Below are 19172 nucleotides of genomic sequence, written 5' to 3'. Positions count from 1 at the left end.
CCTCAGAAAAGATCAAGCGCTACTTCTGGTGGCCGTCTTGGAAAAAAGATATCAGAGACTTTATAATGTCCTGTGGAGTATGCGCCCAAAACAAAAGTCAAAAGGAAAGACCAGCAGGCCTCTTACGCCCTATTGACATCCCACCTCACCCTTGGCATACGCTTTCTATGGACTTCATCACCGATCTACCGCCATGCCCCGGATACAATACGATTCTAGTAATCGTGGACTTATTCTCCAAGATGGCGCATTTCATTCCGCTCAAAGGCTTGCCAACAGCAGCAACTCTGGCCCGAGAATTTCTCGAAAACATCGTCCGACTGCACGGTTTTCCTTCGGTTCTAATTTCGGATCGAGGTAGTCAATTTATTTCTCATTTTTGGCGAAGTTGCTGTCGGTCGGCTCAAATTGATGTGAGACTATCGACCAGTCACCACCCTCAGACCGACGGACAAACCGAGAGGACCAATCAAACTCTGGAACAGTATTTACGCTGCATGCTGCAACAAACTGAAAAAACTTGGAAAGACATCCTTTGGATAGCCGAATATGCCTACAATAACTCTGTCCATTCGGGAACTGGGAAAACCCCGTTTTTTCTTTTGTACGGCAGTCACCCTCGAACCTCGGAGTTGGATCCCCTCCAATATCTTGAAACACCAGCAGTAGACTACCTGCATTCTACAATCACCCAAGCCTTTAAGGAAGCTGTTTCTCACCTTCAAAGGGCTAAAGAACAATACAAGAAAGGAGCAGATCAACATCGGAAGGAAGCCCCTCAATATCAAGTAGGGGATCAAGTCTGGTTATCCACCAAATATCTACCTCTAAAAGGGCCACGCACATTCAACCCAAGATACCTTGGTCCCTATTCCATCACTACCATAGTAAACCCAGTAGCGGTCAAGTTGGACTTGCCCCCGCACATGAAGATACATCCGGTCTTCCACGTCTCTCTATTAAAACCCGTGCAACCTCAAACCCGACTAACCAAATCTCCAAAACCTATCCTAGTTGATGGAGAACTCGAGTTTGAAGTCAAAAGCATTCTGGACTCCAAGATCTCCAAATCTAACCTATTCTACCTAATTGACTGGAAAGGCTATGGCCCCCAAGAGAGATCCTGGGAACCTGCTGAATATGTCCACGCTCCTCGCCTAATCAAAAGATTTCACCGAACATTTCCTGACAAGCCAAAACCCCCGGAGAAGCCCGGTTTGGGAGGGGCCTTGAGGGGGGGTACTGTCATGATCTCTGCTTCCAAAAGGTCAGGGTTTTCCCAACTCCCTTGGAAGCAGATCCATAACCCAGGTTCCGAGTGCCAACCAGTCCCAATTGGGACCTTTTGGACCCAGTCCTGGCGCCAGTGGCACCAGGCTCATAAATATGCCCAGTCCCAGCGCTGGAAGCGCCGGGCTCATAATGCTTGGGTGGACTTACCTGCAGCAGACCATGCTGCTTACTTGCCTGCCAGTTGAGTCTCTGATTCTCTTCTGTTTGGAACTACTTTTCCTGTTGGGTGGGGCAGGAGCCACTCCCTAGATTCAGAACACTGGAACTCTTCTGGAAAGCAGGAACTCTTTTCTTACCTAGGCGTGGCTGTGGAAGGAGACACCTAAGCACTACAGGAGGCTATTTAAACCACACCCGATGGATGAATCTTGCTTTGCGTTATTCTGCATCCTCAGCAGCAGAACGCTCATCGTGTCTTCTGCATCTGATCCTGGGCCTAAGGAAAAAGGCTTACCATTCTGAATCCAGTCATCAGCAACACCTATAAAGACAAGAAAGAACAGGTTAGCATTACGGTCTTCAGTGACAGCTCTTCACTTACCTGGTCCATCGGCTGTCACCAACGCCTCGCGCTGCATTCCGGCATCTGAAAGACAAAGGCTTACCTACTCTTCGTGCGCTCCGGAGGTCTTCACACTGCATTCCGGCATCTGAAAGACAAAAGCTTACCAACTCTTCGCACGCTCCGGAGGCCTTCGGCGCTGCATCCCGCATCTGAAAGACAAAACAAGGTGCGTTTAAAGACATTGGGGAACTTTAATAATCACGTGCCATTACTCCTTTCCACATCTAACCCAGTGGGTATTCCGGCACCCTGCAGCCGCCCCGAACTTGTACCTGCAAAATAAAAAGACAGTTAGAGCGCATCGTGAAGCAGGCAACAAGCGCTTACTTACGTGCTTCCAGGCGCTTCTATTCATCACACGGGCTCCATCTTCAACTCACTTCAGCCCGCCATCCGCCATCGCCGGAACCCTGCAAAACAAGAGACATCATTACTAAAGACTTTAAAGACATTAGAATTACTCGAAACTTACCGTTCGTGCAGTAAACGACGGACAGCAGTCCTCTGAAGTCAAGAGGCCTGCTCCCCTTATCCAGTGAAGAAACTGGTTACAGCACCCTGCCTCGAGGCAGATGGAGAGCACGGCGTTCACTTACCTAAGACATCTTACCCTTCGAGCCAGACATACAGTGCACAGAGGTCCAGCCCAAAGAGCCAGCCGTGTGTTACACATCACCTTTGAAGATACGGTATACGCCCAGTCAAGACCGGCGCCTCTATGGGAATCAGGTGAGCGTTACACCAGTCCAGTGATCTCTTCTCGTGGAAGTCCCTCACCAGCTGAGTCATGATGTATTTGTGGAGTGCATGGAAAAAGGTGTTAATTAACTCCCTGCTATCTGTGCGCACCTTCCTGGTGGTCTTCGCAAAGGCACGTTTGTGTTCCTGCACACATTCTTGTGGGGCTTGGTCTTCCCCACACTGCAGATTGTAGACCACCTTGCAGCCTCTTGGGGATTTCTATGGACAGAGAAGTGTTTTAAGATGGCCGCCCTGTAGGTGGACCATCTTGAGTGGTTCTGATCCTCTAGCCCCGCAAAGAAGCTGGAGTACTCAGGGGAGAAGGTCCATTTCATATATTGGATGCTACTCTAACTATCTTTCAGATGAAATGTATCCATCATCTGTTTGTTTAATTCAAGGTGTTCCCAGACTGAATACTTAGCATGTTTGTGATAGGGAATTATAACGCTCCTAATGGCCTTGATCTGCGTCAGGGGATTTTTTTGTATAGCCTTCTTGATTTTGTTGGCCTTTTTGGTCTTAGTCACCCGCGTCCACTCATCCTCTGACTCACAGGAATCACTGCAGGAGATGGCTATTTGATCCTCTAGGCGCTCCCTGATTCTGCAAGCTTGAGAAGGGCTTGCAGAATGTGGGGGCCTAGATCCCCATTCTTGTGGTGCTCAGAAGAGTCTTCTGACTCTCCCCTGCTCCCAGGATTGGCAGAGTACACCCCTCCCACTGCCCTAGCTGGGAAGAGGTCTTTAGGATACTCTTTTTAGGATTCATTTCCTGGAGTTCCCCACCAAATTTAACAAACTGATCTTTTGGTAGGTGGTATTTTTGAAGATCCAATTACCTGACTCTCCCCTCATCTGAGTCCTCCTGGTCAGAGAAACTAGCCCTAACATTTGGGGATCTGTATAGAGACGCCCATCCATCAATTTCTGGGAGGTGCTGATCTGTCAGTCCCATTTTACCCATTTTGTTGAAGTCTACCATCCCCATGGCCCCTGGTTTATATGAGTCAGTGGACATGAAGGTCGCAGAGTTCATTGCATTGAAGGGGTAAGAGTCCCTGAGTACAGGGGTCCTGATGTTGTGATCAGGGGTTTCTCTATCCCCCACTACCTTTCCTCTTGCAGCCCCCATTCCCTGGTGATATGCCAAAATCTGAGCCTTTTCTTCCTCTATCAGGGCCTTGCTGGTTTCAATAATTCGCTCTTGCATTGCTATCTGTTGGTGGAGCACATCATTCTTTTCACAGAGAGCATCATTGTCTCTCTGTGCTTCCTGCCTGGTTTGGAAATACTGGGCCAATTTCAGCTGCAGGAGACTCACCTCCTGAGTTTTATCATCATTGGTCTTGGTGTTCTTTTCCAGAGCATCCTCAACGCACCTGGTGTGCTCTAGTAGCTTCTCATATTCCATGTTTACTTCATTGAGCTCCTGGAGCGCCAGCTTTCTTTCCTCTAGCTTGGTTTTTAATTGGCATACTTCCTGGCCTAGGGCGTCCCTCTCCTGATTTAGGGTGCCCCTCTGTTCAGCCAGGTCATTCCTTTGTTTTTTTAATGCACTGGATTTCTGGCGATCCTCATCAAATTCCTCTTGAGAGTGGAGGTCTTTAATAATGAATTCATTATTTTCCTCTTTCAAGGATTGTATGTGGTTTTGTAGGGTGACTATCTGTTCTGCGCATGCTCTATTATAATTTAACTGTTGCGCCAGTTTCTGTTGACTCTGTTGTAAATTTTGTCAGATACTGTCTAGATTCTAGGCCTCATCACGAGTTGGGCAGTAACGCCAGCGCTAATAGTGCTGGCGTTATTAGCCGTACCGCCAAACCCACTGGCGCTATTAGTGCCGGATCACGGGTTTGGCGGAATGGGTATTGCCCATTCCCCATTGAGCCGATTCGGGAATTCCCCATTCCCTATTGGGCTCAATGGGGACATTTCGTGCTTTTACCGCTGGCAGTAAACGTGCCGAAAATCGGCAAATTCTCAGCGGATTTCCCCCCAGCTCTGTGCTGGGGGGAAATCAACCAAAGCTGTGATTTGGTGGACCCTTAAATGCGGTGGTAACAGCGCTACCTCCGCATTTAAGGGCTACCGCCAAACTTGTGCTGAGGCCCTCTGTCTCTAACTCTTGGCTCTTCAGTAGTCTTTGCTCTGCAGAGTCTAGATCAGTCTGGATTCTCTCTAGTGTTTCCACTTGATTATTTGCCAGAACTATGTTTTCTGCATGCTTTTCCTGCATTACTCCTATGTGGAGATATAGGTAGGTCGCTATTTTGGCAATGTTACTCTGCTCCTCTTTTGCTTTTGGGGCCATGTACAGTTCACTAAGAGCTTGGTGTAATAAGCCCTTATCCTGCCGTTTATCCAGGTCCATGGCAGTGACCTGTTCTTTGATTTCCTGCAGCCAGACCTGTTCATTCTGTTCTGGCCACTCACCCCTGGTAAACAGTTTGTACATGAGGTGTTCCCTAGCCATATTGATTTCTACTGGGATCGCCATTTTGGAACTATCAATTTCTTTATGAATTATTTTAGGGTTAATTTACTTTTACTTTTACCAACAGGCCTGATTTCGGATTATTTATTTTGAGAGGTGCTTGTGTGAAAACAGAAATAAAATATCGAGGCTGAGTACCCCAAAAGGAAATACACCGAACATGGGTTACAAAGGAACATACAAAGTACTTTATTCTCTACTGAATTCAATTACAAAAACAGTGCAAAGTCAGATAGCTATCGCCCCTCAGTACAACAAAATGAACTCCAGCGTGGTTCAGTGTGTTCAGTGGGAGACGCTGTACATTAGAATGCATTTGCTTTTATACATTTTGTGGGCACTATGTCCAGCCCCACTTCGGGTTAATATTCTACTTTATACATCACCAATTCTAGGGTTTGTGCCGAGTCTCAAATAACCACATATAACTGGTTTGTCTTTAATACATGTAAAAACAAGCGTATGCATTAACTGTGTATTCTAAAGTTTTGCATGCAGGCCTTCGTAAACATAAATACAATGTAGTAAGACAGATGTTCTTCGTTCAGTATGTAAACACATTATCTCAATATATGCTTGTGGATTAGTTTCATCGCACGAGTGATCCCTTTACACATAGGTCAACGAAGGACGAGGTCTCAGTTCATGACCTCAACAAGTGGCCTGCAGGCAGATTACACATTAGCTATGTACAGAGGTCAAGACGCCCATGTTGTATTTTGCAATGACATCGTCCACCATTTTAGCTCAAAGGGTGACTTTTCCACAACGAATCCTAAAATGGCGGGTTGACCTAAAATGGCGGCCTACATAGATTAAAGGTCAGGACCTTGCAACACAGATTTCTCTCGCAAGCGACTTTCGAGCAGCTTGGCGTAGGCCAATATTAAATATATTTTTCACAATAGGAGGCACAATATACTTTCTATTCCGACACTTGTACAGTGCAGCACAGTACACCAACCAAACAAGGTGTCTGTACCCTGCAGGTTAGTCTGCTGTGTTAGACTGTCATGGGTGGTAACTCGAACTGAAAATCACGGCACAAGCCCCCAAATCTGTTTAGGATTTCAATTAGGCAATACACCCGGGTCTTAGCCTAGCATGCAATGCACACAGTAAATGCTTATTTATTGTGTCTAAAGGTTCAATATTCTGAGTGATATAGCACTCATATCACACCCCTTCTCAAAATACCCCAGGTCACAATGGACCAGGAATCAGGCTGGTTGGTAAATGTAATATTTATTTATTTATTTAAAATTCAAATCAAACAAATGTTTTAATATATGGGGCAGCAATCACCAATTTGGTGACAATACAAATAAGAAAGTAGGTAATGCAGTTGAATTCACTCTTGAGCAGCACAGAAGATAAAACATAGAGAAAAGAACAGTTTTGACTTGTATGAAAGATAGCGCTTAAGTTAAGATTTCCCCCTGCAAATTTCTCAACTCCCAGGTAAGAAATTCTACACAGGTGTAAGTAAGCATCAGGTATTCAGGAATAAAGAACAGTGTACAGGGTTTGAATACAATCTCCCCCACACCCCCAAATAAGCAAGAAAAACGTTTTGGAAATTTTACTCTTTTAAAATGACACTCGAAAAATGGCTGAGTAAAACAATGAAAAGTCTGCAAAAATCCTTAAATTGATATAAATTCCAAACATAAGCTATAATAAGAACAACAGTACACACTTTGAATCAGAATGGAAGTTTGGAAATACTTTGAGTTGGAAATCACATGTGTAAAACTTTTGCACAATTATGAATTCCTGCCTAAATTTCCCTGTGCGGTTTTTAGGAAAAACGTGTCAAATACACAGCTTTTGGGTGTGGATGTAGCTTAAGGTCTTATGTTTAACTCAGAGTTGAAATTAAGTGTCTAGCAATAAAATTGAGGAAGTTATGCAAGTTTGAATGAGAGGCGTTTTTAGAAAAATACAACAGAGAAAAACAGAAAATCGGTTTTAAAATGACAGGTTGATTTTACTATTTTTTACTGATTTTAATGCCACCCGTGAATCTCCACACTTAAGCACGGCCGCTTATAATCCTTCACGTGGTAGATACCCCGTTCATTATGGAATTACTTTAGTTACTCAAAATCACTCATCACTAATGTCTTATGGTCTAACAAAACAAAATGAGAAAATTGGTGGTAACACTAAGAATTACAAACTAGGGTTGCAAGAATGGTTCTGACAATATTATAGGTTCATATTTAAAGATGGGATAGGTTATAGATTGAGATAGGACAATGTAAGGCAATATATACTATGGTTTATGATGATTCCTATTGATACTTACAGTCCACTTTAATGTAAGATTGGACCGTCAAGGGCTCTGGTCATCCCGGATCGGGTCTACAGACAGCAGGGCACTTCTGGCGGGATAGGTCAGCTGGCCGTTCTGGTCACCGGACTGCACACTGGACTGGATTGGATTAGATTGGTCCTTCTGGTTGCTGGACAATGTAGATCAGTGCAATGGCGAGTTTCAACAGGCAAGCATTAATGGTAGCAAACCAGACTGGATCAAAATTGTTTCCTTTTGGTTTTGGAATGGGTTCAGGATTTGGGCCTAGCAGAAAAAGAGTTGAGCAATGCTGAGGCCTTGGCTTTGCAAAGAAATCTGGAATCAGGAACAAGATGGAGAATTCAGGAACAGGGCGCCATGCAGAAATCAGGATGGAGTCAGGAATCAGTGTGTGTTGTGTGTTGTGAAGGTTACCTTATTTATCCTGCCAGATGACATCACTAAGTTTATGCTAGGGGCTGACTTACAACCCACACCCACAAGGCTATGATTGGTCAAAGGCACAGTTTCCACCTTGCTTTTTGCTGGTTGGATGAAAGAAAGGGTTGTCATATTTTATGATGTGACTTGGGAATCTCCCACAGTTATATGGACCAAAATTTTACTTTACCACACATACATATTTATATACTTATGCCCTCTAATAAAATCGGACACATATATTACATATTTTGTGGGTCACATTTACATCCAACTCCCAAGTTGGTGGGACACGACTTTGTCTTTCTGTGGAATTTTGTCAATTTTAATCATAAAGGTTTGGCCTAACGATTCCTAATTCGGTACATATATGTGCAATCACCCCTAGGACATGGGTACACAACATTAGATTTGCAGCATTAATAGAATATGCACAATTAGTCCTTTTTCATAACTTCAGTTCTTTACGCAGTAAGAAATCCTACCAAGTCTTCATATGCCTATCATAAATTCAGATTTCAATGTATGTACTTTTCATTCCTTTACTTATTTTTGCTGCCAAGTTAAATATCATGAGGTTCTGTGGCAAAATAAGCAATTTAAACCCAAAATCACAGGTTAGTTTTTGTTTCTTACTTCCCAAGTGTGAGCAAATGGCCAGTCCTTTGAAGTTCATTGAGAAGCCTCTCCCGGCATCCAGCCCCTCCTTTGGAGGGATGAGTGTCCAAGCCTTCTATTGTCTTTGCCTGGGGCAAAGATGAATGTCTAATGAGGTCCTTTGTTATGAGTATGCAAGGCCTCCCAGCAGCAATTAGGCTTCCTGCCAGCAGTGAAGTGTCAACCCTTCCCAGGCTGAGGACTGTCAGGGCAGAATTGTTTCTTTTTTTATATAGTTAATTAACTCCAAGCAGGGTTACTTTAAGTTTCACCTACATCTTTCATTAAAACATATAAAATGAACACAGTTTATAGGTGGATTCTTACATTAGCAATTTTTTGACATTTCTTAAAGAATTAGGCCTTTCAACAAAAACATGCTTTCAAAACAGGCGATTTTGCACTTTCTTCATGGAAAAACACATTAAACTGAGTTCTTTTAAATACGATTTTCCTATGCAGCACATACACAGTTTGATTTAGCATTAGGTCTTCCCTTGAGTGCTGGGATGGTTTGCAGTCTGGAATCATGTATCCTGCCTTTGTTAATAGTTTCTGTCTGCACAGCTGATTCTGTTACATGCTGCAATTTTAGCAGCATTTTTCCTGTGGAAATGAAAACAAATGTTCCTGGGCAGCTTTTTCCTTAGATTCTTTTTATAAAGCTGTCAGTCAATGTGGCCTGGTTCCTCTGGGCCACACTGGATGATCCTGAAATTTCATTTTCCTTTTAATCTAAATGATTTAATGGACATAAATGAATCTAGTGCCAAAAACAGCACTTTTGAAGGTTGCAAAGCTAACATTTGAAAAGGCATTTTCGGTTTTCAGCCCAATTCTGCTCCTTAGCTCCATGTTGAATGTGGCAGGACCCAATGGCATGCTCCTGCAGTGGGAACTCTGTTTTAACCCCCCCTGACTTTGTGTGGCAGAGTGTTCAACTTTTTTCTGGTGATGACCCAAATGCAGTTTTGAAGATTTTGGCACGCACTGGAGTCAGCGCATTTGTGAAGTGGTGCAGTGTGGCACATTGGAAAGGGTCAAAATATCCCACAATATGATACAGGTTGATGACGACACTCTGCGCATGCCTGAGTGACGTCATTCATAATATGTAAAGAATCTCTGCCGAAAACCATAGCTCATTTGACATTAAATCTAGTTGTTGACAGGTTGCCATTAAAGTAAGTGATGTCTCTTCAGCAAAGATACAATTATTTTCTATAATTTCTTGAAAAAATATCAATACGGAATGAAAAATTCTGTCATCACGGTACGCATGTGTCCGAGGATGGTTTAGGCTGATGGTTGCCAATGGTCTTAAAGGAGTGTCACTAATCTGTAGAAAAGAATCAATAACTTTCTGTGCGCACTACTAATAATTGTCTAAGATACGTCGCGCATGCGTATTTCATCAACCGTAGTCTTCCTAGTCTATAATCTGTCAAGGTAGTCGGAGAAAAAGAGAACTTGAAATTTTCTGATTAAAGGAAGATGGGTGTACCATGTATGATGAGAGATGGTAACTAGATGGGGTAACAAACCCAGTAAGGACACATGTTCAGAAGAAAAGAGTAATGGTAACCGTCTTGGTGGCCATATGAGAATGTTAAGATGACGACAAACTGATGGTAAGCTAATTGAGTTGGATCAGCATTCATATTTCTAATAAGGATAGTGAAAGAATGGAATAAACCAGAGCTTGAGTGTATTTGAATGTTAGTAACGCAGAATAAGGGGCTCTCTTAGTTACTAGTCATTTGTGAAGATGTTACCATATCTCAGTAATTGCAGTGCTTATATCTATTGACTGCCCCTAGAACGGGAAAACAATCTCACATACCATATTGAGTATGGCCAATTCCAGCAAATTTAAAAAACACATAAACAAGGTGCATATCTACCAAGTTGTTGTCCATTGAATATGAAATAGATGGCTGGTCGCATTCCTGAGAAAGGATTTCTTTAGGAAACTCTATTTTCAGGGAAATAACCAAACTAATCATTGGTTTTGTTTATTTAACATTGTGACTATATAAAGGGACCTAAGTAGAAATCGTGATATAAACCCAACGGTGTCATGGCATCCAGTTTGTGGATCCTGCAATTCTCGTTGGGACAACATTTTGGGTAAGTTGCCTCCCTTGGGGAGAGGGTGTACCACTTCAAGAATGGCTACCCGTATTTGTGAGATGTTGTGGTGGTAGTCCCTGAAGTGTCTGAAGATGGATGATTTGACATTGCAGGTCCTGATGTGTGATTTATGTTCGGTCCGCCGATCCTTTGTTCGTCTTACTGTTTTGCGCACATAATATTTGCCACATGGGCTGCGTATTGCATCAATTAAATTGTTTGTGTCGCAGGTGGCATAGTTTCTCAGTGGTATTTTCTTTCCGTGTTCGGATGGCGAAATTGATCACCCTTAATTATATTTGAGCAATGTTGGCAATTTAGGCAGGGGTAAGTACCAACATTATGTTTGGTGAGGCATCTTTCTGGTGTTTTTTTAGGTTTATCTGCTTTAATTAGTTTGTCTCTTAGATTTTCTCCTCTTTTATATGCCAATTTTGTTAATAATCTATTTAATTTCAAAACTTTGGCTCGAGTATTTCAATGTGTAAATCAGATTAGATTTTTCTTTGTTGATTTTGGGGCCAAGTAGTTCTTCCCGACTCTGACAATCTGTTCTGAGTATGGCCTTATTCATGATTTCTTCGGGGAAACACCTCTGTTGGAATCGTGTTTTCATTTTTACAAATTCCTCCCGTAGTCCCTCAGCATTTGATGTAATTCTTTTAAGTCTCAATAGTTGACTGTACCGTACATTTTCTTGGTTTGGCCATTTTACAATGAGAGTACTTTGAATATCAATCATTAATGTATGAAAAATAATACACAATTTGAATTTAACTTATTGTAAATATATTTTTTTCATAGAATCACTACTTTATGCCCCTGATGAAGAGTACTATCTCGCGACGCGTTGGGCTTTTCTGACAACAAGAATAAAAAGAAGAAATTGTGATATAATGACAAATTGTCTGTGTTTTGAATTGTTTTTGACAAATATTGACTATAGGTTACCCTTTACATTCTGTACATCATTCATTTGATAAATCACCTAAAACAACAACAAAAATATTTTTCTGACTTACTCAGACTTCAGATAGTGTGCAGGGGACATGAGTTCCCAAATTGGGAACCTGTTCTTTTTCACTATATTCTACAACCTAGATGCCAAGTTTGTTTGTTTCTCCTCTGCCCCACACATTCTTTTTGAAACATTTCCTTTGTCTAACATAAATAAGTAGACCAACCTTTAGCTACTTGTTATACAATAAGGTGTGCTTAGCGTCTGTTTAGTTTCACTACCAATTGAAGAGATGTGCAGGGATAGAAATACAGGAGCTGAATGCGGGTCTATGATCCCACAGCCTCAGTACTTCAGAAGAGTGATTTCTGTCCCAGATTATTTGGCCATTGTGACAAAATGACTACTGTCCTGCAGGAGAACAAGGGTGGGTATTGGCTAAACTGCCTACTCAGCCCTCACCCTACTACAATACAACAATGACTCTAATCATAAAGGTGAAACAGGCTCATTCAAGAGATATACCTATTTTGCCTTTTGTGGTAATATGGGACAAGGGCAGTCTACACTCTTAATATGGGTTTGAATGTGATCACAGTTGCAACCCAAACAGCAATAGTACCTTAGTCCTTAATAAAGGAGCATCCAATCAAGGTTCTACAAATATATGTGTTTTAATTAAACACAACATGTGCAATAATATCTATCTATAAACAGGCTACAAAAAATCCACCTCTGTTGAAAGAATACAGAATATGCAGAATGTAGATGATGCAGACACTATGTGTGATGTAGCCAGGTTTGAAAGGCAATACATCACAAACAATGTCATTAAAAAGGATTGGTCTTACTAGACATGGTTCAATATCGGTGATCTAGCCATATCTAATAGCCCCAAAAGCAGACTAAGGGAGGCTAGGGCCTCTCAACAGTACCTTTGCAATTCTTGATGGTTTGATGGTGTCGAACCAGGCTTCGAAATGCAGTGTGAGTGGTTTGTACCAGAGGTTTGGATTAGACAAGTCTCAGTGATCGAGACTGGGAGCCAGCATTGCATCAGGTACAAGATGAAGCTATATGCATTTTGATTCCGTGTTAGAACGATGTGGGTCGATGGGGCCATGAGGGACAGTTCAATGGTCAAGCTTGGATTGATGGTGAAGTCGCCAGTGGTTCGGGCACTGTTTGAAATGTAGTAGTTCAAAGGCTTCTACAGCAATCTGCTTCTTGTTGGAGCAGGCGATGCGCTAAGCTGGTGTGATACGGTGGTGGACTGGATAGAGGAATGCAGCAAGAGGTTTGAAGAAATGGCAAATACAGCAGTGCTGGTCCTGGTGCTTTGCAGGTCTTCAAGCATGGTTGACGATCGGTCAATAGTGGTTCAATGCTGTAGAATGAGGGAAATCAGCATCTTTGCTTCTTCTGGTGCTGTGAGGCTCAATCCAGGGGCTCAGAGAAAAGAATGGTCCTTGTTCTCTTCAGTCCCAACCCGGGAAGGCTAGTTGGCACCAGCTGGAGTCCTTCACCTCCAAGGAGGGTCCTGGGTACCAGTGCAGAAGGCAGAGGGGCAAGTATTACTCCAACAGCATTTCATACTGAATGTGCCCTGAGGATGGGTAGGGAGCAAAGATTGTCTCTGCCTTAAAGCAACACCTCTGGAACAGTGTTTTTTAGAGAACTGCTTTCCCATCAGGGACCAGATGATTTCTGGCCCAGATGATTTCTCCCTGATATCCTTGAATGTCCAAAAGTGAATCAAAGAAGGAGCGGGAGTCCCCTTCCTTAGAAAGTAAAATGCCCTCCAAGATTGGATAAAAGCAAGGCCGCTTTAATGGACCCAACTCCTGTTAAGGTAGCAAGTGACATTTGCCTTCTTGCATCATAACCAAAGTGCTTCGCTATGCAGTAAGGGTAGGAGATGGGAAGGAAAGAGAAGTTAAGGAAAGAGAAGTTTGTTTCCTAGGGGGGCTCATGCTGGTAGCTTTCCTGCTGAAGAGAGGTGTTACCTGACCTCCCAAAAGATAAAATATGGACAGTCATCCTGCCCATTGTCCTGCTGGCTGAGCAAAGCTTAGCAGTGTGACAAAAATACGCACAGTCCTTTCTTGGCTGGCCTGGGCTCACAATGTTGACATGTGAATTCTACAAAGCAGATGTGACTTTATTGTGTATGTGAACTACCAGCCACCATACAAAAACCTAGGTATGGCTTATACTTCAGGAAGATACCAGATGATAGTTTAACATACTTATTATGGTTTTGGATCACAGGTGCAGACTTAAATGCAACCTCTGTCTGCAGTGATGTTGCTGTCGCAGCAGCTGTAAAACAGGGCATGCGTGATCTCCGAGCCTGCTCTATGACATTGGAGAGCAGTAGATGCAGATCAGGAGACTGGTGTATTTGGGCACATGTGTCACTATTCTTTTGAGATTCAATAAAGGGCGCCTGGCGGAGCCCTGATATGCCCAGGAGGGTACCTGTATGTAAAATGCTAGAAATCAGGATGGGAGATGTCTTGCTTTGAAGCTATTTTATTTTGCCTTCAAAATGATTTTGCACAGATAAATAGAATTAAGCATTTACATGAATTTCGATTAGCATGAAAGTTTTTTCTTAAGGGAAATACAGGTGAGTATAGTCCTCTTCAATTATCGAGAGACAATTTCCACAGTGGTGCACAAGTATACAATACAGGTAGGTAGTGACATAGAACTTGTGCAGGGTGCGACCCAGGACTGTAGTAGGTCCTGGGGTATTCAACAAAATAGTGTACACAACACTATCCATCAACACATATATACAAAGGTTGTGCCACAATACATCAACACAGAGGTGTTTCGGGCAAACAGGGCTGGGTAGAGCCCGTGGTGGTGGTGGCATTCATCAGGATGATCACTGGTAGTGGTGCTGTCTGTATAGGTAATCGTCTGCAGTGGTGCAGCGGGGATGCTGTGCTTGGAGTCCTGTTATGGGTACTGGACTCTGGAAACCATGTCTGCAGTGAGCATGGGAAGACTTGTATGATTCAGCCTTAGGCCTCTAGGAGCGAATGCAAAAAATGGAGTCTGCACTCCTTGTGGCTCTGGATTCTACTTGTGGCTCTAGAATCCAAAGCCACAAGGAGTGCAGACGCCATTCTTTTGCCCATGCTCACTGCAGACATGGTTTCCAGAGACCTACTACAGCCCCGGGTCGCACCCTGCACAAGTTCTATGTCACTACCTACCTGTATTGTATATATGGAAAGCCAAGGTATCTGTAGTCCATAAGTAAGGGCAGATCCTGCTTCATGCACATCTTACAGGCCAGTAGCAATGCATAATACTGATGTAAGGCTGTTTGCAAACATTGTAATGAAATGCTTGGACAAAGGCCTCCCCTCTATCTAGCGAGGAGGCAGGGGTCTGATCACATGAGAAAGATGTGTCAGTTTGACAGACATTGCATATAGGACCAAGGCACTGGCCATAGCAGTGACCTGAGACGCAGAGGAGGCCATTGAACAGGTTGAGTGGTTAGTCCTGCGATCTGAAATGAGTACATTGAAGTTGAAAGAGGAATTCATAAAGGAAGCATTTGCTCTCTATGCATCTCCCACGGCAAGGGTCTCATCCAGCAGGTTCCTCTCACTGGGAGTCAGCCTCTCCAGAGATACAAGACAGGGTGTCCTCTTTTTCCCTTATTGTTTCATATGTCGGTAGTGCCCCTGGCCACTTAGATTAGGTTGAACGCCTACAATCAAGGGAATTCCCTACGTTGGCAATGAACATAACATTGCCTTGTTTGCCGATTATATTATCCTGATGCATGTGGGAGCAGATGGCTCATTCCTGGGGTTGCCTCACCTTTTGCAGGGTTTCTGGTGGGTATTCGGTTTTAAAATAAACCTGAATAAGTGTGAGACACTAAATATTAAAAACAGGGAAGAGGCTATCAAGATACTGAAAGAGATAGCTCCCTTGTGTTGGTCTGTCGACTCTATAAAATATCCAGGTGTCCATCTCAACCCAATACTCCTCTCTTTACCAGGCCAACTTTCCCATATTGTTTTTGGAATCATGGTTTTTATTGAACATTTTACAAATAGATCATGACAAAACCAAAACCAAACCAATCCAAAAAAAGCAGAGTCACATTGTTACATTACATTCACCAACAGTTTCTTGCATGAACCCACCACCAGCGTACTCATACTTCTTTGGTTGTCATCCCACATCAGCTTCCCTCCATAGTCCCCAACCCACTCACCCTCCCACTTCCACTCACACACACCACCCTCTGGGTCTTCCGCTGTCCTTCTTTAACCCCTATATCTAGTGCTACGCGTGTATGATAACCAGGAGGGAAAGAACTCCACCAACAAAATCCACAGGTTCAAATAGATGAGATGAGATACATGAATGAAAGGATGAATGAATTAGAGAAAATTAGCGGAGGGATGAAAATGAAATAGAATAAGACACAGTAATGGCATAGAAAAGAAAGGTGAAGAAGAAAAAAGGAAAGAAGAAAAAAGAAAAAAGAAGCAAAATAAAGAAGAAATGAGGTGAGAAATAGAAATAAACTAAATAAACCAATTGTGCTAAATAAAGTGAATGGAGAAGATAAACCTAAGAGAAACCCAACTAACTTAGAAAAGCAAGCAAACAAAGAGCCCTTGTAACTGGGGTAAACCCTAACTAGAAACCCAATTATAGTCATCTAGAAAGCAGAAATATATCCCCTTATCAGCCTTTAGTATACATGGTGTCCATGTATAGTTGTCCTAAATATCATCAATAGGCCCCCCTCGCCGCTAATGATTTCTCATAAGAACTCAGTCGTGGTAATGACCAACACACGCGAGAGGCAAGCCCCCACATTCACCAAGAGGAGTCATCCTCCTTCCTCCATGGCCTAGTATACCTCTTGGGAACTGAATGGTAGATCCCCTGATTGTTTTCCTGCTTTAACCACTTTATTCTACAGTTACATGTTCAACCCATGTACGCGCAATCTTGGCTTCTCTATCCTGCATTCTGTATATCAGTCTTTTGTAAGTCACCACCTTTATTATCTCCACCTCCCAGGTTGCTGTTTTGGGTACCCTTGGCATGTCCGATAGCCTCAATATACTTTGTTTAGTCACCAGCAGTGCGTTCAGAGCTATAGTGGAGCAGGTAGATGCTCTCTCATTAGCTCCCACCCCCTCACCGCTGTCACACAGGAATAGTCGGAGAACAGCAGTAAGTGGGACCCCTGTGTTGTTCCCATACCACATAAAGCTGGAGATGCTATGCACTTAGACAGCCATACAGAAAGTACCCTTGCAATTAAAGTTTGGAAGGATGCCATGTGGAAGGATGTCAGCACTCATCTATGGACATCATGCGTTAAGGGAAATCTGACGAGGGCAGAGTGATGTCATAAAGAAGATATATGAACCTATGCTGAAATTATATGAAATACTGAAGAAATAACAATGTAACTGAAGCACCAAGAGAAACATGTACCAAAAGCTAAAGTAATCGTGAATATAAAGAAGATGAAGTAACTTGCTGGCCAATAACTGTAAATACGCAGTAATGCAAGGAGATAGCAAACATATAGATGCTTGCTATAGAGGAATAAATAACATGGCAAGGACGGCCATAATAGGAAAATGCATGCTGGCTCATGTTGAATTCAAAGAAGCTACCTCAGAGAGAGACCAAGGCAATAGAATCAGACGAAACAGGAGAACAGACGGTGAGTCGAGGTTGACCCAGAATTAAGGATGCAATTTTAAGGAATAAGCACACAGCACAAAGGGAGTTACCTGGATAAGCTATGATTGCAGGACATTCCTCATAGATTGAAGAAGAAAACATCTGCAAGAACCAACAGTTGGTCAATTAAAAGTGTACAAAGTTCACATGAGATAGAGTCAGCAAGTCTCTAGAGGCCAAGAGGAGCAAAAGCATCCAGCATAATTCAATCAAATATCAGTAAATAAGAGGCTAAAATGCACAAATCCGTGGTCTCTTCACAAGCGACTTAGAAGTGAAAAACAAGGGATATTCATTGGAGCCTCAGATAAAGATAGTGGTGTGCTCAACTACCTTGAATGTTCCAGGACAGTGAGCAGGCTGCAAGGTCAACTACAAACTGAAGCATTTGGCTTATGGCCAACCAATGAGGGATGATGGGCTAATTGGGAAAATGGGGAGTTGTCCGACAGCATTCAAACACCTGAGTTTCATTTCACATATGTGCTGCTAAAGAGTCAAAAGTCCATGGTTGGGATAGTATGCCAACCAATCAGTAGGTTTGAGGCGACCTAACATACAAAGTTGCATAGACCAATCCACTACTATTTTGTCTGCTATAATCAGTACTCTATGTATTTAGAGGTCGTTCAAGGTGTGCCCTACAGATAAGGGGGAGCCAATGATGCACTTGTCCTTATATGTTCTTTAAGAAGATATATTGCCTTAACCAATACCTCCTCTCAATAGGTTTGCCACGCAGATTGATGTCATAGATGACGCACATTGAGCTAAAAGACATTTGCATAATCAAGGGTAGTGTTCATGCATCAGTCCGATGCCTGTCAGTTCTCCCTTCTTTATTAGATGAGTATAAAGTAGTATTTTTCCACATTCTTTGAGTCTGTCCAATTATTTGGCCTAAGATCATTAGTTGTAATTCCATCTAGTACAAAAGACGCTTCAAGGTGCTAGAGCACAGAGCCATTCATTTCCTGGGCAGTAAGACTATCTTGCTGTGACATATCCTCTTGTACATACAGATCTCGAGTAAACAATAGCCTTTTCACTAGTGTAGCCTCCCCACATTAATTTAGACATTTAGAGCTGATCTGAGAATGTTGTACATGCAGGCAATTTCCTGGGTTGGCTGGATTGCCTCAATAAAACGTAATTTCCTCCCCAAGAAATCACACATCTTCCAAGCCCTGTCTGTGAATGTCCCTTCCCCGGTCCGTAAAAGACTGCAACAGGATTTGGTATCATTTGTATGGCAGAACAAGCAACACAAAGTGTCCAGTGCAACACTGTTTAAAGCCAGAGTTAATGGGGGTCTCGCACTGCCACATATTAAAAAGTACTATGAAGCAGCTCATTTGAGGACATAGCAGGAGTGGATTAATAAGATGTCAAATAAGGGTTGGAGGATCCTGGTAGAGGAGTTCACTGGGAAACCTCTTAGGTATATACCTTGGCTCACTAGGAGGGAGAGGCTATTAAGTTTGTATGAGCTTCCAACCATCAATTCTACATTACAGTTCTGGGACAGTGTAGCTACCAGGTTAGAACTGACATCACACTCTACACTTACCATGCTGATATAACATAACTCATATTTTCAACCATCCTATGATTGAACCTCATTCACACATTTGAGGGCATGAGGCTGTGAATATCTAGCTCACATGTTCGACTGTGGTCAGATATAAACTTCCAAATATTTAAGAATACATTACTAGGACTAGTAGAAAGAGAGATCTTCCACTACTGGCAACTGGGTTCAGCAGGGAATTAATAGAGCAGAAACAATTGGGCCCCTGACCGCATTTGAAAAAGATAATATTCACTCCCATCGG

The sequence above is a fragment of the Ambystoma mexicanum genome, chromosome 12 (assembly GCF_040938575.1).
Source record: "Ambystoma mexicanum isolate Mex_15411 chromosome 12, UKY_AmexF1_1, whole genome shotgun sequence".
NCBI lineage: Eukaryota > Metazoa > Chordata > Amphibia > Caudata > Ambystomatidae > Ambystoma > Ambystoma mexicanum.
Note: the sequence above shows the minus strand (reverse complement) of the source record.